This window comes from Ursus americanus, chromosome 9 (genome assembly GCF_024610735.1).
Source record: "Ursus americanus isolate L20-20 chromosome 9, mUrsAme1.1.p, whole genome shotgun sequence".
Classification (NCBI taxonomy): Eukaryota; Metazoa; Chordata; class Mammalia; order Carnivora; family Ursidae; genus Ursus; species Ursus americanus.
Window position 1 is genome coordinate 46629713 of NC_142135.1, and position 19929 is coordinate 46649641.

A 19929-nucleotide genomic window follows, 5' to 3' on the forward strand; every position below is an offset into this window, starting at 1 on the left:
GTCAGGAAAGACCATAAAACTTCCACCTGTCTCTAGCTATACTTGCTCTCCTATGACCCCTGTTCTGATGCTCTATCTCATTCTCTCTCTCTCAGTCTCACACACACACCAGAAAATCATACGCTGCAGAAAGAAAATGTGACACCCAAGAACACAGCCAAGGCTATAAAGATGACTTTTCAGACATCTCTCCAGGAGCACAAAAACACAGGATTTTAAGCAGCAAAATTGAGGCTTGTTTGCTCTGGAAGACACCACTGGATTAGAAATTTTTCATCAAATCTGGACCCAGAAGGAGAACTAAAGTTCACCAAGGAAGTGCACACCAAAACAACCAAAGGAATTCTCCAGAAACCAGAGGTGACCAATGCGGACTCCCCTCCAGGGGATGTAAGACCGGCCTCCGAAGACAGGGGTTCCAGTGGGCCTGCCTGGTCTCCCCTGGCTGGCCTGGATCCCTCAAGCTTTCCCCAGACTCTGGGGAGTCTTGAAATCCAAGCGGCATCTCCAGGCGAATGTCTTGCAGCCCTGAGCAAGGCTTGGAGGAAAATACTCATTCATATTCCTTAGAAAAGCATTACATCCACCTCCTTAATCCTATTAGACCTTACCGGGGTTGGAGCCCCAAGAAAGAACAGAGGACCCTGACAGGGCTGCTCCTGGAAGCTCACACCAGGTCTCTGTTTCTTAGGCCGGGGCCACTGAGGCCGCGCGCCTACCGGTGCTCTCCCTGATCCAGCGAGCGCAGACCTGCCCTGAGGACGCTTCTGGCCCTGGAACACCGCCCAGGCGGGCCCTCTGAAGGATGGGAGGGGCCACGTCTCCAAGTCCTCAGAAGAAAGAAGCCAACAGCCAAATGGCCACCTCTTCGAGGAGCAGGCCATAAGGCTAGAATTTGACTGCTTTGACCTCGCCGCCAGCAAAGAGCCACCCCCATCATGAAAACTGCAAAAGAGACCCTGCCTCAATCCACTGCCTCGAGGAAACGAGACGGCAGGCGAGAGAGGAAAAGGCCCCCTGAGGAGGCGGGCTAGGGTCCCGTTTCCGCTCCCCGGGGGATCTTACAAAACTGCAGTGGGACAAGCTGGATGACCCACACTTTAACCTGTCAGGAGGTGGTGGAGAAGGCAGGCCCCAAGGACGCCCCTAGTGCGGGCCAACCAGGCCTACGGTTGAGCAAACAGTGTGGTGACTGGAGCGGAAGAAGACTCACCTCCCAGCAAGTCGGTGCTTTCAGCCTCAGCGGATGGTACTTCCAGGGTGCAGACTGCTCTAGGGCCTCGGCAGCCACGGGCGAGGAGGGACCGCCAGTCTTCCCGCGCTGGGGCTCCCACCAGCCTTCCCGCCGAGAGCCGCACGCTGCGCGGGCTCAGCCGATGCCCCGCCTCCTCAGCAGGGGTCAGCGCTTGCCGCGCTGGGAAGGGATCAGCGCTTGCGGGGAACCCGCTGAGGTTCTAGGCACTAAGGCTGAGGTAGATAAACTGGAGCAGTTTGGGACTTCCTTGTTTAAAGAGTCGCCTTTGAAGAAACAGTCTTTATACCTCAAGGTCGACCCGCTCCCGAAGGACAGCCCTTAGAGACAGGCGTCGGTGGTGCCTGAGACAAGTAGCGCGCACCATGCGGTCGCACCTTTCTCAAGAACTTTCCTGAGGCAAAGCTGGTGGAATTTGATTACTTACAAGTTTCAAATCTTCCCGTGTGTCCTCCAACCCGTGTGTTCTCAGGCCTGGGAGTTTGGTGCTGCCCATGGTACCCATCGTGAACGAGCTGAAGTACAGCCAGAGGACCTGGACACAGCAGTGGAAGCGACACAAAAGGAGTACCCATTTCTGAAAAGCAAGTGTGAGGAGCTGCGCCTGAAGAACTTGAAGATGGCGGACAACACTGATGGGCTTGAGGGGATCCTGCACCAGGCATTAGAAGCGGCACAAAAACAAGGAATTTGCTAAAGCCGAAATCCAAAAGATTCTTCTTTTTCTTTCTTTTTTTTTTTCTTTTTTTTTAAACCATTCAACCCGTACTTTACTTGGTGGTTTCTCATGAAAGATACATTTAAATGTGGTAAAGCGTGTGTGTTTCAGTTCGGGTGTCTGTACAAATCTGACTGGAAGGACCGTAAGGCTGTTACAGAAGCCTCTGCCGTGGTCTTGCAAAGACCCTCCCCTCGCATTCGGGAGATAGTTTCAGTCTCCAAATACTGCTGAGGTCATTCCTATGCCGAGTAAAACTTGTACCGCCTCTTTACCAAAGAAAATAGTCCTTCAATTTGAGCATTCGGAAACATGTCCAGAACAGCAAAAAACTTAAGGTAAACTTATTTTTTTTTTAAAGATTTTATTTATTTATTTGACCGAGATAGAGACAGCCAGCGAGAGAGGGAACACAAGCAGGGGGAGTGGGAGAGGAAGAAGCGGGCTCATAATGGAGGAGCCTGATGTGGGGCTCGATCCCACAATGCTGGGATTACGCCCTGAGCGGAAGGCAGACGGTTAACCGCTGTGCCACCCAGGCGCCCCTAAGGTAAACTTATTTTTAAACAGTATGTTAGTTACTTTTTTTTTTGACAAATCAATACCTCTATTTTTAATTCTTTTTTTTTCCCATTCCCAACTGCCTTTATTTGCTTACTGAAGTATAACTGACGTGACATTAGTTTCAGATGTATGTAATAGTTCAATATTCATATATATTGTAAAATGATCACCACCGTAAATACAGCTAACAACCATCACCATACACAGTTAATTTTTTTTCTCGTGATGAGAACTTTCTAGATCCACTCTCCTAGATAATTTCAAATATGCAGTGCAGTACTATAGTCACCATGCTGTACATTATATCCCCATTATTTATTTCGTAAGTGGAAATTTGTACCTTTGGACCACGTTCACTCATTTCAGCCACCCACGTGCCCCTCTCTCAGGCAACCACCCATCTTTTCTCTATATCCATGAGCTCAGAGGTTATTTTTAGATTATATATAAAAATGAGATCATATGGTATTTATCTTTTTTCTGTCTGAATTATTTCATTTAGCATAATACCCTCATGTCCATCCATATTGTTGTGGATGGCAATATTTCATTATTTTCTATGGCTGAATAATATTCCATTACATATATATAAACGCATTTTCTTTATCCATTCATCAAAGGACATTTTAGGTCGTTTTCATGCCACAGCTATTGTAAATAATGCTGCAGTGAACATAGGAGTACATATATGTTTTCAAATTAGTGTTTCTGTTTTTGTCAGATAAATACCCAGAGTGGAATTGCTGGATTATATGGTAATTCTATTTTTTACTTTTTGAGGAAATCCTATACTATTTTAAATAGTGACTGCTCCAATTTACATTCCCAACAACAGTGCAAAAGTGCTCCCATTTCTCCACACCCTCACCAACACTTGTTATTTGTCTTTTTGGTAATAGCCATTCTAACAGGTGTGAAGTGATCTATGCTGGGGTTTTGATTTGCAGTTTCCTGATGATTAGTGATGTTGAGCATCTTTTCATGTACTGGTGGGTCATTTGTATGTCCCCTTTTGAAAAATGTCTGTTTACCTGCAAATACAGAGAACAAATTGAATGTTGCTAGAGGAGAGGGTGTCAGAGGATGGGTAAAATGGGTGAATGGGATTGGGAGTTATAGGCTTCCAGTTATGGAATGAAGAAGTCATGGGAATAAAAGCCATAGGGAATATAGTCAATGATACTGTAATAGCATTATATGGTGACAGATGGCAGCTACAGTTGTGATGAGCAGAGCATAACATAGAGAAGCTGAATCACTATGGTGTGCACCTTAAACTGATGTAACATTGTGTGTCAAATATACTTTAAAAAATTAAAAGAAGAAGAAAAGAAAAACGTCTATTCAGATACTCTGCCCATTTTTAATTGGATTATTTGGTTATTGTTGTTGTTGTTGACTTGTATGAGTTCTTTATATGTTTTGGATATTAGCCCCTTTTCAATATCTGATTTAAAAATATTTTCTCCTTTTCCATAGATTGCCTTTTCATTTTGTTGATGGTTTCCTTTGCTGCACAAAGCTTTTTTTAGCTTGATGCAACCCCACTTGTTTATTTGTTTTTTGTTGCCTTTGTTCTTGGTTCAAATCCAAAAAGCGTTGCCAACACTAATGTCAAGGAGCTTACTGCTTATGTTTTCTTCAATGAGATTTAAGGTTTCAGGTCTCATATTCAAGTTTTTAATGCATTTTAAGTTAATGTCTGTGTATGATGCAAAATAGTGGTCTCTTTTCATTCTTTTGCATGTGGCTATCCGGCTTTCCCATCACCATTTATTAAAAAGACTCTTTCCCCATTATATAATCTTGTCTCCTTTGTCACAAATTAATTGACCATATATGTTTGGGTTTGTTCCTGGGTTATCTATTCTGCATTGAATCTGCAGATTGCTTTGGGTAGTATGGGCATTTTAACAATATTTATTCTTCTAATCCATGAGCACAGAATGTCTTTCCATTTATTTGTGTCTTCAATTTCTTTCATCGATGTCTTATAATTTTCAGTTTACTGGTCTTTTCACCACCTTGGTTAAATTTATTGCCAAGTATTTTATTTGTTTTGATGAAATTGTAAATGGAATTGTTTTTTTAATTTTTCTGATAGTTCATTTGTAGTGTCTAGGAATGCTACAAATTTTTGTATGTTGATTTTGAATCTTTCCACTTTACTGAATCCATTTATTAGTTCCAACAATTTTTTTAGTGAAGTCTTTTAGGTCTTCTCTATATTTAATATCATGTCATCTACAAATAGTGACAGTATTTCTTCTTCCTTTCCAATTTGGATGTCTTTTATTTGTTTTTCTTATATAATTGCTCTGGCTAGGAATATAAGTGGTTATACTGAAATAGTATTATGATCAAGAATGGGCATGCTTGTCTTGTTTCTGATCTTAGAGAAAAAGTTTTTAGCTTTTCACGGTTGAATATAATGTTAGCTGGGGGCGCCTGGGTGGCACAGCGGTTGGGCGTCTGCCTTTGGCTCAGGGCGTGATCCCGGCGTTGTGGGATCGAGCCCCACATCAGGCTCTTCCGCTGTGAGCCTGCTTCTTCCTCTCCCATTCCCCCTGCTTGTGTTCACTCTCTCGCTGGCTGTCTCTATCTCTGTAGAGTGAATAAATAAAATCTTTAAAAAAAAAAAAAATAATGTTAGCTGTAAGCTTGTCATAAAAGGCCTTTACTATGCTGAGGTATGTTTTCTCTATTCCCACTTTGTTGAGAGTTTTTATGATAAATGGATTTTGAATTTTGGCAAATGCTTTTTCTGAATCTGTTGAGATAATCATATAATTTTTATCCTTCATTTTGTTAATGTGGTTTAGCACATTAATTGATTTGCAGATGTTGACCTTTCCTTGCATACTTGGAATAAATCCCACTTGATTATGCTCTATGATTCTTTCAATGTATTGTTGAATTTCACTTGCTGGTATTTAGTGGAGGGTTTTTGCAGCTATGTTCATCAGGGATATTGGCCTGTAATTTTCTTTTCTTGTGGAGTCCTTGTCTGGTTTCGTTTCAGGGTAATGCTGGCTTCATAAAATGAGTTTGAAAATTTTCCCTCCTCTTCTATGTTTTGGAAGGGTTTAAGAAGAATTGGTACTAATTCTCCTTTGAATGTTTGGTAGAATTCATCAGTGAAACTGTCAGATCCTAGACTTTTGCTTATTGGGAGGTTTTTGATTACTGATTCAATCTCCTTCCTAGTAATCAGTCTGTTCAGATTTTCTATTTTTTCCATGATTCAGTCCTGGAAGGTTGTATGTTTCTAGGAATTAATCCATTTTCTCTAGGCTGCCCCATGTGTCGCAAGGTAATTGTTCATAGTACTCTTATGATTCTTTGTATTTCTTTGTTTGTTTTTGCAATTTTATTGAGATTTAATTGACATACAATACTGTGTAGTTTTTATTTTTTCATCATGATAAGTGTACTCATAAATCCCTATCACGTATTTCACCATCCCTCCCCAACCTGATTCTTTCTATTTCTGATACGAAATCTAACGTCTCCTCTTTCATATTTGATTTTATTTATTTGGTTCCTCTCTCTCTTTTTTTTCTTGGTGAGTCTAGCTTAAAGTTTATCTATTTTGTTTATCTTTTCAGAGAACTAGGTCTTAGGGCACCTGGGTGGCTCAGCCATTAAGCATCTGCCTTCAGCTCAGGTCATAATCCCAGGGTACTGGGATCAAGCCCCGCATCGGGCTCCCTGCTTCGGCGGGAAGCCTGCTTCTCCCTTTCACACTCCCTTTGCTTGTGTTCCCTCTCTCACTGTCTCTCTCTGTCAAATAAATAAACAAAATCTTTAAAAAAAAAGAAGAACTAGGTCTTAGTTTCACTGATCTTTTCTGTTGTTTTGTTTTTTAAAGCCTCTATTGCATTTATTTCCACTCTGATATTTGTTATTTCCTTTTACTAACTTAGGGTTTACCTGTTATTTTTTTATAGTACCTCAGTACTATATCATTGTGGGTTCAGTTCCCAAAAAAGCAAATATCATGCTAAAGTAAGTCAGATGAATAATTTGTTTCCCAGTGTATATAAAATTTATGTTTACACTATACTGTAGACTATTAAGTAAGCAATATAATTATGTGTAAACACAATATTGTACATGCCTTAATTAAAAAACATTTTATTGCTAAAAATGCTAACCATCATCTAAGCTTTCAGTGAGTCATGATCTTTTTGCTGGTGGAGGGTCTTGCCCAGATGTTCATGGCTGCTGACTGATGGGGGTGCTGGTTGCTGAAGGTTGGATGACTTAAAATAAGACAACACTGAAGTTTGCCACATTGCATTAGCTCTTAACAAGTCAGACTTCCCTTTGAAGCTTTGAAGCCAGCCATTGACTTCTCCTCTCTAGCTATAAAAGTCCTAGCTGGTATCTTCTTCCAATATATGGCTATTTCATCTACAATTGAAAATCTGTTGTTTGGAGTAGCTGCCTTCATTAGTTATCTTAGCTGGATCTTCTTGATAACTTGACACAGCTTCTACATCAATACTTGCTGCTTCACCTTGCTCTTTTATGTTATGGAGCTGACTTCTTTCCTTAAACCTCACAAACCAACTTCCATTGGCCTCACACTTTTTTTCTATAGCTTCCTCACCTCTCTTCAGCCTTCTTAAAATTGAATAGAGTTAGGGCCCTGCTCTGGACTAAGCTGTAGTTTAAGGAAATGTTGTGGTTGTTTTGATCTTCTAACCAGACCACTCAAACTTTCTCCATATCAGTGATAAGGCTGTTTTGCTTTCTCATCGTTCATGTGTTCACTGGAGTAGCATTTTTAATTTCCTTCAAGAACTTTTCCTTTGCATTTACAGCTTGGCTAACTGACCCAGGAGGTCTAGCTTTCAGCCTTTCTTGGCTTTCAACATGCCTTTCTCGCTAAGTTTAATTATTCTTAGCTTTTAATTTCAAGTGAGAAACATGTGACTCTCCCTTTCATTTGAACACTTAGAGGCTATTGTAGGTTTATAAACTGGCCTAATTCCAGTATTGTTGTGTCACATGGAATAGGGAGGGCAAGAGATGGGGAAACAGCCAGATGGTGGAGCAATCAGAACAGACACAACATTTATCATGTTTGCTGTGTTATATGGGCACGGTTCATAACACCACAAAACAATTACAGTAGTAACACCAAAGATCACTGATATGATTACCATGACAAATATAATAATAATGAAAAAGTTTGAAATATTGTGAGAATTACCAAAACGTGACACAGAGACACAAAGTGAGCAAATGCTGTTAGCAAAATGCTACTGCTTGACACCAGGTTGCCAGAAAACTTCAATTTGTTAAAAACATAATATCTGCAAAGCACAATGAAGTAAAGCACAATAGAACAAGGTATACCTGATGACAATGTATGGAGAACCACTGTCCACCTACATGTACTTTTTATAAAGCTTTCTTAAAGTAGATTTGCATTAATTATGCTTCAAACGCTTCAAATAAAAGGGTTCTAAAACAGAAACCATAGCAGTTCATTGGAAAAGTATTACAGAAGGTACAATACAGCAAATAAAAATTACGTTATAATAATTATTGAACTTTAGGAATAATCTGAAATGGTCTGCTGCTTTGGTATATTTAACATATATGTATATATATATACAGTCTGATATTCATTGTGCATTTTAAATGTTTTCTGCCATTGCTTTCTTTTTGTTTTTTTATTTATACTGTGATGCATTTGATGTGTTTGTTTCCGGTCATTGCTAGGTTATCCAGATAAATTTTGAAGAATTTGATCTGGAGATTGGCTATGATACCTTGACAATTGGTGATGGGGTGAAGTTGCAGACTCCAGGACAGTGCTCCAAATGTAAGTTCTTAGTGTTTCATTCTTGACTTCACCTCTCAGGTCTTTATGAAATTTAACCCTTTTTCTTCCATCAGTTCCTCCCACTACCACCAATAGAAGTATACAAACTTAGTTATCAGCTTACATATAGTATATTTATCAGTCCTTCCTCAACGAGGCTTAAGGTATTTGATCCAAACACAATTTCTTAGAATCCATTGCCAGGTAGGAGCCCACTGGAAATGGAAGCCTAGAGTGAAATTGCAGAGTGCTTGATTGGGTGTTGTTTTGGAAAACACTTTTGCCCCCACAGAATTAAAGGTACGCTGAAAAGGGGTACCTGGCTGGCTCAGTTGGTAGAGCATGAGACTCTTATTCGCCATGTTGGGTGTAGAGATGACTTAAAAATAAAATCTTTAAAAGAAAAAAGAAAAAAGGTAGACTGGAAATGCAAGTATAAATTTGATCCTAGAGACTCTGATACTGGTGGTGGGGGCTACTTACTCACTGGCAGCAAAATCATACCTAGCCATCAAGAACTGAAGTTGGGAGTTTATCAGTGGTTTGACATTTGACATAGTTAGCAATGAACCGCTCTCAGAGCTGAGGTAATTAAAATATACTAAATATGGTTCTTAATGCAAACTAAAAGAGTGAACGTATTTGAAAAAAGGAAAATGTTAAGAACTTATTTACTGCCCAGTTCTTGGACTATTCATTCCAATAATCTGTATATGATAGTGGCATGAACAGATGTTACAGGGGGGCTATATTGTTTTCTCTGCTGTGTACCTCAAAAACTTAGAGTATGGTTTCTCTCAGAATTCCCTTCATAACTGTTGATGTGCAATTCAGGCTCTGTCAACCTGATTTTTGCATCACAGTTCCTGGTCCACTTTGTTAAAATGTAGAATTCTGGACCCCCTAAGAGACTTATTGAATCAGTATTTCTGGGCTTTGGAACCAAAAATCCACACATTTTTTATCTTTCTCTAATTTGATACAAATACCTAAAAATAGAGGAATTTTGATAATATTTGAATATTTTTCCACATTCCTTGACATTATACAATATATGAAAGATATTTACCCACTGGGATAAAGGATTGGGGAACAGAGTCAAAATCCATTAAATCAATTTTTTAAACTTATGGTTGACATACAATATTATATTAGATTCAGGTGTACAACATAGTAATTCAGTAATTCAATATATTACAAAGTGCTCACCAGGATAAATGTGGTTACCATCTGTCACTTGTTTATACCACCCACTGCACTCCCTACACTGGCAACTACCAGCTTGCTCTTTATCTTTGTGAGTCTGTTTCTGTTGTGTTTCATACATTTGCTTTGTTTTTTAGTTTTCATGTATAAGTAAAATCATATGGTATTTGTCTTATTTAGTCTGATTTATTTCATTTAGCATAATGCCCTCTGGGTTCACCCATGTTATTGTGAATAGCAAGATTTCATTCTTTTTTATGGCTGAGTAGTATTCCATTGTATATATACTACATTTCCTTTATCCATGGAGAACCTATGCCCTCTCTAAAGGGAGCAGAAGATAGTTCCAGGCAATTTTTGCTATGTGATAATCCAGGCCTAGGGTTGCCAGTTTGTCAAAAGAAACCACAAATTCAGATTTTTAATATGTAATTTTCAGTTATTTTAAACACTTCCCTAAAACAAGTAAAAAAAATCTGATCAAATTAGCTCTGTGGCTTGCAATTTTTAATACAATATTACAATATAATGAATTCCAAACAATCAGGTATAAAACCACAGGGAAGTCTAGGAGGAACTATAGATTAGTTTGGAAGCTATTAGTCCAGTATAGTGAAATATCTACTGGCTCATCATCCAGATAAAAATGATGAGCTTTTTTAGCGAGAGGAGGTGTTAAAAATGAAGTCACAAAACAATTTGAGTTACGTAACCAAACATGTAGAGCATGTAAAATACTAGCCCTTTTTATCCACCATACCTTAAGAAGCACAGAATGGAATTGTAGTTGGCTCAGAGATAGACAACTAGTTGTGGTTGAGCAATGATAATCCATGTTGCAGGGGGTGGAGAGAGGTTGAAATTGAAGTCAAGTGTGCATTAAAATAAGAAAGAAGAACAGGTTTGGAGGAGTTGTTATAGTTTTTGTTTTCATCCTGAAAAAATGAGAACTAAAAGGGAATACTATTGGGGCCTACTATGTATACATAAGGTAATAAATAAATTCCTAGAAAAATGAAATAATAACACACATAAATACAATCCCATTGTTTTTTCATTATAAAATTAACCAAACAAAATTTCTCTTTCAAATTGCCATAGAATTTTGAAAGACTTACTCCAGTTTCTATACTTAATCACATTGGAGGCTGGAAACTAGTCTAGAATCTCAAAGCATTAAGTGGGGTAGGATGCAGGTGCCAGCCAGGCACATCTCTGGGCAAGAGCTGAGCTACAGAAAAGTCAGAGGAGGACCTCTACAGGAAAGAGAGCAGGAAAGGGCCCTATCTTGCCCAGGTTTAAAAACAATATTATATAAGTGGCATGGTAAATTACCAAAAAAATTATTTTTAAAAACCCATTCGAAGGGAATTTATTCTTATTTATTTTTTTAGTTTTAATTGCAGTATAATTAACATATAATTTATGTTAGTTTCAGGTATACAATATAGTGATTCAACAATTCTATATTTTACTCAGTATTTATCATGGTAAGTGTACTCATAATCCCCTTTACCTGTCTCACCCATCCCCCACAAACCTCCATTCTAGTTACCATCTGTTTGTTCTCTGTATGTAAAAGTCTGGGGGGTTTTTGTTTGTTTGTCTCTTTTATTCTTTGTTCATTTGTTTTGCTTCTTAAATTCCACATATGAGTGAAATCATATATTTGTCTTTCTCTGATTGACTTATTTCACTTAATATTATACTCTCTAGATCCATCCATGTTTTTGCAAATGACAAGATCTCACTCTTTTTGTGGCTCAGTAAAATTCCAGTGTGTGTGTGTGTGTGTGTGTGTGTGTATGTATCACAATCACATCTTCTTTATACATTCATCGGTTGATGGACACGTGTGTTGCTTTCATAATTTGGCTATTGTAAAAACTCCTGCAATAAACATAAGGTTGCATATATCTTTTTTAATTAGTGTTTTTTATATTCTCTGAGTAAATACCCCATAGTGGAATTACTGGATTATATGGTAATTCTATTTGTAAGTTTTTGAGGAACCTCCACATTGTTTTCCACAGTAGCTGAACCAGTTTGCCTTCCCACCAACAGTGCACAATTGTTCCTTTTTCTCCACATTCTCACCAACGTTTCTTGTGCCTTGTGTTTTTTATTTTAACCAGTCTGACAGGTGTGAGGGGATATCTCATTGTGCTTTTGATTTGCATTTCCCTGATGATGATGTTGAGCATCTTTTCATGTGTCTGTTGGCCATCTGTATGTCTTTCTTAGAGAAATCTGTTCGTGTCTGTTCATGTCTTCAGCCACTTTTAAATTGGATTATTTATTTTTTGAGTGTTGAGTTGTATAAGTTCTTTATGAATTTTGGATACTAACCCTTTATTGGATATGTCATTTGCAAATATCTTCTCCTATTCCGTAGGTTGTCTTTTTAGTATGGTTGATTGTTTCCCTCACTGTGACTATGCAGAAGCTTTTTATTTTGATGTAGTCCCAATTGTTTATTTTTGCTTTTGTTTCCCTGTCTCAGGATATATGTCTAGAAAAATGTTGCTGTGGCTAATGTCAGAGATATTACTGTCTGTGCTCTCTTCTAGGACTTTTATGGTTTCAGGTCTCACATTTACGTCTTTCATCCATTTTGAATTTATTTTTGTGTATGGTTTAAGAAAGTGGTCCAGGTACAGCATCTTGCTGTCCTGTTTTCCCCACACCATTTGTTGAAGAGACTGCCCTTTTCCTGTTGCATATTCTTGCCTCCTTTGTCAAAGATTAATTGACCATATAATAGTGGATTTATTTCTGGGTTTTCTATTCTGTTCCATTGAGCTATGTGTCAGTTTTTGTGCCGGAAACATACTGTTTTGATTACTTCAGCTTTGTAGTATATCTTGAAACCCGGGATTGTGATACCTCCAGTTTCGTTCTTCTTTTTCAAGATTGCTTTGGCTATTTGGGGTCTTTTGTGGTTCCATACAAATTTAGGATTGTTTGTCCCAGTTCTATGACAAATGTCGGTATTTTGAAAGGGATTGCATTAAATCTGTAGATTGCTTTGGTAGTATGGACATTTTAACAGTATTTGTTCTCCAATCCATGAGCATGGAATATCTTTCCATTTGGTGTCATCTTCAGTTTATTTCATCAGTGTTTTATAGTTTTCAAAATACAGGTTTTTCACCTCAGTTAATTTTAGTCCAAGGTATTTTATTATTTTGGTGCAATTGCAAATGGGATTGTTTTCTTAATTTCTCTTTCTACTACTTCATTATTAGTTTATAGAAAGAAATGCAACAGATTTCTGTATATTGATTTTGTATACTGTGGCCTTACTGAATTCATTTATCAGTTCTAGTAGTTTTTTGTTGGAATCTTTAGAGTTTTCTGTATATGGTATTATGCTATCTGCAAACAGTGACAGTTATTTCTTCTTCTTACCAATTTGGATGCCTTTTATTTCTTTTTGTTGTCTGATTGCTATAACTAGGACTTACAGTACTATGTTGAATAAAAGTGGTGATAAAGGACATCCTTGTCTTGTTTCTGTCCTTTGAGGAAAAACTCTCAGTTCTTCACTATTGAGTTTGGTGTCCATTGTGGATTTTTCATGTATGTTGAGGTGTGTTGTGATATGTTCCTTCTATTATGTTGAGGTATGTTCACTTTAAACCTACTTTGCTGAGAGTTTTTATCATGAATGGATGTTGTACTTCGTCAAGTGATTTTTCTGCATCTATTGAAATGATCATATGGTTTTATCCTTTCTCTTATTGACGTGATCTATCATGTTGATTGATTTATGATTATTGAATCACCCTTACATCCCAGGACTACATCCCACTTGATTGTGAATGATTTTTTTAATGTATTGTTAGATTCAGGTTGCTAAATTTTGTTGAGGATTTTTGCATCTATGTTCATCAGAGATATTGGCCTGTAGTTCTCTTTTTTTGTGGTGTCCCTATCTGGTTTTGGTATCAGGGTAATGCTGGCCTTATAGAATGAATTTGGAAGTTTGGAATAGTTTGAGAAAAATAAATATTAACTCTTTTTAAAACGTTTGGTGGAATTCACCTGTGGAACCATCTGGTCCTGGACTTTTGTTTGTTGGGAGTTTTTTGATTACTGATCCAATTTGATTGCTAGTAAGTAGTCTGTCAAATTTTCTATTTCTTCCTGATTCAATTTTGGGAACTTATATATTTTAGGAATTTATCCATTTCTTCTAGTTTATCCAGTTTGTTGACATATAATTTTTTTTCATAATATACTGTCATAATCCTTTGTATTTCTCTGGTGTCAGTTCTCATTTGTGATTTTGTTTATTTGAGTCCTCTTTCTCTTTCTAATGAGTCTGGCTAAAGGTTTCTTAATTTTTTTGTGTGTGTTCCAAGAACCAGTTCCTGGTTTCATTGATTTGTTCTATTGTTTTTGGTTTCTATTTCATTTACTTCTGCTCTAATCCTTATTATTTCCTTCTTTCTACTGGCTTTGGGTTTTGTTTCTTCTTCTTTTTCCAGCTTCTTTAAGTACAAGGTTAGGTTGTTTATTTGAGATTTTTCTTGCTTCTTGAGGTAGACCTGTGTTGCTATAAACTTTTCTCTTAGAACAGCTTTTGTTGCATTCCCAAAGATTTTGGACCATTGTGTTTTCATTTTCATTTGTCTCCATGTATTGATTTCCTCTTTGATTTCTTGGTTGATCCATTCATTGTTTAGTAGCATGTTTATTTAACCTCCATATATTTGTGTCCTTTCCAGACTTTCTTCTTGTGGTTGATTCCTGGTATCAATTTTTTTGAAATTATTGAGACATGTTTTGACTTCACATATGATCTGTTCTGGAGAATGTTCCATGCGTACTTGAAAAGAATGTATATTCCACTATATTAGGATGAAATGTTCTGAATGTATCTGTTACATCCGTCTGGTCCAAAGTGTCATTCAAAGACACTCTTTCCCTATTGATTTTCTGTTTAGATGACCCATCCATTGATGTAAGTGGGGTGTTAAGGTCCCTCACAATTATCGTATTACTATCGATTACTTTATGTTTGTTATTAACTTTTATGTAACTGGTCCTCCTGTGTTGGTGCATATATATTTACAATCGTTATATCTTCTTGTTAGAGTGTTCCCTTTATGATTATGTAGTGTCCTTTGTCTCTTGTTACAGTCTGTTTAAAAGTCTATTTTATCCAAAGTAAGCATTGCTACCTTGGCTTTCTTTTCACTTCTATTTGCATGATAAATGCTTTTCCGTACCTTCATTTTCAATAAGCATGTGTCCTTATGTCTGAAATGAGTCTCCGTAAGTAAAATATTAGATGGTCCTTGTTTTTTTTAATCCATCCATCATCCTGTGTCTCTTAATTGGAGCATTTAGTCCATTTACATTCAAAGTAATTATTGATTAGTACATACTTCTTGCCATTTTGCTGATTGTTTTATGGTTGTTTTTGTAGTTTTCTCTGTTCCTTTCTTCTCTTGTTCTCTTCTCTCATGGTTTTCTGGCATTCTTTAGTCATATACTTGGATTCCTTTCTATTTATTTTTTGCATATCTATTACCAGTTTTTGATTTGTGGTTACCTTTAGGTTTATACATAACATCTTATGTATACAGCATTCTATATTAGGTTGATGGTTGCTTAAGTCTGAGCCCATTTTGAAAGCACTAAATTTTTATTCCTCTTCCCCTCAGGTTTTAGGTATATGGTGCCACACTTTAAATCCTTTTATTTTGTGAATCCCTTGCCTGATTTTTATAGATATACTTACTTTACTGCTTTTATGCTTCCTACTTTTCTTATTCCTGCGTATGGTCTTTCCTTTTCACTCAGAGTCCACTTTAGCTGTGCACTTTCTCCATGGGGATGTTTGTTGTACTATCTCTTTAAGAGTGGGGACTCAGTTTCCTAACACTCTCTGGCTCTCCAGAGCCATTTTTAAAGTTCCAGGTGTTAAGCCCCACTGACTGTAAGAACTCAGGAAGTTAGGCCCTCTGGTTTTCAAAGCCAAATGTCATGGGGATTTGTCTTCCCAGTGCAGGTCCCCTGTGCCTAGGAGGCCTGGTGCAGGATCTGCTCCTCTCCCATCTCTATGCATTCCTCCCTCCTGCAGACAGGGAGGGAGTTTGACTCCCAACCATGTCTCTTCCCTTAAAATCCTATCTGTCATGGCCTCTTTTCTATATTTAGCTGTGGAGAGTCTGTTATACAAGTCTTCAGGTCTTCTTTTTTTGTTTATTTACTCTGATGTTGGTGTTATCCTGATATGTCCTTGGGACAGGGTGAGCCTAGGATCCTCCTACTCTGCCATCTTCCCCAGAAGTCCAAAGGGAATTTATTTTAAATAATGCTCAACAAGTAAAACTAGTCTCCATTTAGACATCTTATTTAGCAATCTGTTCATTCATCTGCAAACTCCTTTCTGTGTTTTTCTTGTTTGATCCATGTGCTAGAGAATCATTTTGGGCACCAAAATTATTTTTTTAAATAAATTTATTTTAAAAGATCAAATTTTTGAAAGTCAGGAAACAGTAAAAAATGGAAAATATATTCATTTAACAGAAAGCCATATAATATCATCATATATGAAAGTATTCTATAAGAGGATGAATTCAGCCCATATTAAATTTTATAAGTCCTGATTAATTTAATAAACACAGAGTGTATCATTGTGATAAGTATTTAACCAGGTATGAAACATTCCAATCTATTCTATTTAGGTCATAGGACTGAATTAAGCATTGGAAAAAGATAATGTTTTTGTTTCTCATTTTCTCTCAGTATTTAGATTCTAAAAGGTAAAATCAATTATTATATTCTAGTCCATAAAAAATGTAGTCCATAAAGTCATAGTATATTCAACAGCAAAATAATCCTCTAAAAAAGTATTAATTATAAAAGGTTGTTCAAAAATAACTCACACAGTTTGTTTCCCTGAAGTACAAAGCATATAGTTTTTGCAATTCAGTAATCAAAAATAATTTAAGTGTGCTACATCTCTTTATCTTGACATTTTGGCTCCAGAGAAACACTCATGAAAAAGTTATCAGCAATAAAATTATTAAGTAATAGGCAATGCGCAATAATTGAGTATCACATACAGTACTAAGTTCTCCATGTCGTTTTATCAGATGAAAGTTCCTAAAATAATGTAAATTTAAGCTGTAAACTTAAATTCACCCTCAGAGATTTGTTGCTTCTGCGATTGCTTTCCCATTATCCTTTGTCCATTTGTAGCATTTTCTCTCTCACTCTCATTCTTGTTCATTTTCTCTCCAATGGAGTTATTTGGAGGTCATTTCCCCCCATTTTGAAACAGTATGTTTCATTCCTGGCAACTTTGTGGTGGTGTGGTGACAGGCATCAATAGAGATCAGAATGTGAACTTGACCAGTTGATAATTCAGATAATGGATTTCAGCCATTATGCTATTATCTTTTAAAGGCTGTTACAAGAAATTTAACTTCTCACAGATTCTTTTCTATGTGCTATTTTCACACTTAAGCATAAATTCAACTGCTGTTGGAAATGGATATAATAAATTTGAGAGAACTAACTGTAATGATAGTGCAATTACTGGCATTGAATTCACGTCCAGCCCTCATTTCATCTGCAAAAAGAAGATGTTGATTTGTCCACTCTTGTCATCTTTGTAGCATCAAACTAAGATGATTAGAAATGCACTCTGTCAGGACACCTATGGGGCTCAGTCAGTTGGGCATCTGCCTTTGGCTCAGGTCATGATCCCGGGGTCCTGGGATTGGGTCCCACATAGGGCTCCTTGCTCAGCAGGGAGTCTGCTTCTCCCTCCTCCCCTCACCTCACTCGTGCTCTCTCTCACTCTCTGTCTCTCTCTCAAATAAATAAGCAAAATCTAAGAAAGAAAGAGAAAGAAAGAAAGAAAAAGAAAGAAAGAAAGAAAGAAAGAAAGAAAGAAAGAAAGAAAGAAAGAAAGAAACTCTGTCAAGCATGTGTTCTCTTTTCTTTTCCTGCCTTTCCTCTCATATTTTGTTGTTCCATTATTGGATCCACGGTAACACTGGAAAGAATAAGCAAAAACTTGCAAAATAACACATGAAAAAAGATGTCTTCCATTCCTAAGATACCCCTGGCAATTTTATTAGTATTCATTGATATTGGATGATATTATATTTGAACAAGCAAAAACTGGGGTGCCAGGCAAGGGTATAAACTCCTTTCTGGGAATCACTATTGCTCCAAGCTGTAGCAAGGCAGAGAGAGCAACCAAGGACTCTGTCCACTGGCCTCCATTACCCGAGAACACCTTCTTAGGCCCCTAGCTGAACGGCAAACCAGAAGAAACCTGCCCTCAAGCCAAAGCTCCGTGAGAAACAGATAGGCCTCTTTCATAGAAAGACAGATGCAGTGCCCTGGGGGTTAGTCTACCAAGAACTGTCTCTCCAAGTATTACAGTCTCATAGGATCCAGGATTCCCAAGTTCCTCTGGTCTCTACAGCAGGGTGATTAAGGGGTGTCCTATGGGTGGCAAGCACAAAACCTAAGGCACAAGATGCATGTAAAAGCTCCCCACTGGGAGTTGCTGTTACTCTGGAGCACTGCAGAGGGAGAGCTTGAAGATCATACCCAACAACTAAAATGAACATATAGATGCCACCCACTAGGAGAAAGAAAAAAAATTTTTAATTTAAAAAGAGAAGATGGAGCTTGCCAGCTAGAGCACAAAGATGGCACCTACCAGCTGAAAAGAGGCAGAGGGGAAGCATATAGATGGTGCCCACAGGAACAAAGAGAAAAAAAGAAATGACACCCACTGAGTGAGGCAAAGTGAAAACATAGATGGAGTCAGTAGGCTCCTAGAATGTGTGCTAAATTAGATGCTTGCCCCTCAGGCCAACAATTTAATATTAGCAAATGAGCCTCATTTATGTATGGGCACCTCTTGATCAGCTGCTTCTATGCTGGGCCCTGGGGCAGGTGAGCCCAAGTGCACAAACCCATTAAGAGTCATTTATCAGGTTGTTATAGCTTTGTGGGTACCATGGATGTGAGCCTCAGTGGATTTCAAAGTTAGACGTTTTGGGGTTTCATGTCTCAGGTACAGGGGTGCCCAATGTGGAGTTCAATCTGCTTTGATGTGGAGCTTCTTTCATTTTCCAGATGTATAGGAGTTTCTCAGACAGGTTTTAGGGTTTTTTTCAGAGGAATTTGTTCCATATGTAGCTGCAGATTCAGTGTGTCCATGGGAACAGGTGTTCCCTGGATCCTTCTCCATCATCATTTTGAGCTAGAACCTCTCCAAATCCAAAAGGTACTTAAAGAAAAAGATGAACTGACTGCAGATGTAAACTCCATAGAAAAATTTTTCTCTGACCTCTTTAAGTGGTTTGAGAACAGAAGGAGGTAATCAAAGGCTTCCACATAAAGAATCACTGAAGATGTGTACTGAGGATTAAATAGTAAGAATTGAAAAGGAAGGCCAGAGATACCAAGTGCTAAATAAAGGCCCACACAGAAAAGAAACTCAAGCTGGCAAATGAGGACACCACTCAGTACTGGAGCAAGGCCCAAAATGAGGTTATGGCCTTCCAGGTGAGCCTGAAGAAGAAGCAGATGCACATCTAACTCTCTGAAGAAGACTGAAGAAACCAATGAGCTGACCACAATCTGTGACAACCTCATTTCCTAGATGAGAAGATCTGACATGGAAGTCCCTGATCAGTACCCATCCTCCCTCCTGTTTTTCTGTCTGCCTGACTCTGTTACAAGGGTTCATGTCCTTTCTTCTCTTAACCCCAACTTATTTTTAAACTAGATTGCTTTAAAAAGAAAACTAAATAAAGTTTCCTCTAAGTTAAAGAGAGAGAAAGAGAGGGCACTTCTGTGCAAGTGTTCTGGTCAACAGTCTCAGCTGAGACCTGCCTATGTGACATTCCAGCTCAGGTTCCTGAAACACGAATAGAGAAGTCTCCAGAATATTTCAGTCCCCAGCTTTTCAAATATTCCCAGCTGACACATTAGACAGTATGTAGACAAGCTGTTCTCACAGTGACTTCTCCGCATTCTTCATACACAGAACCAGTGAGCATGATAAAATGATAGTTGTTTTAAACCACAGAATTTTGGAGCAGTTATGCAATAGTAGATAACCAGAATGCTTCCCCAACATCCTTCTCCCATTTTTCATTTTCCAGATGTCCTCAGTTCATTTGGGTTCCATGTCATTTCGGATAACTGAGCTGTCCCCCAGCTCCAAGGGTGAAATATGTGATACAGGGTAATCCAATTGGCAGTGCTATTCCTCTAGCTACAGAGACTAGTTCACACAAGTGCACATGAATTAAGCCAGACTCTAATATTCAGGATGACTATTAAAAGTGTTGGATTTTC

The 19929-nt window shown here is 38.0% G+C and overlaps 1 pseudogene; it reads left to right on the top strand.

Moving 5' to 3' along the window:
* Positions 1–1088: 1088 nt before the first annotated feature.
* Positions 1089–19228, top strand: LOC123797981 (transforming acidic coiled-coil-containing protein 3 pseudogene; annotated as a pseudogene).
* The last annotated feature ends 701 nt before the right edge of the window (positions 19229–19929 follow it).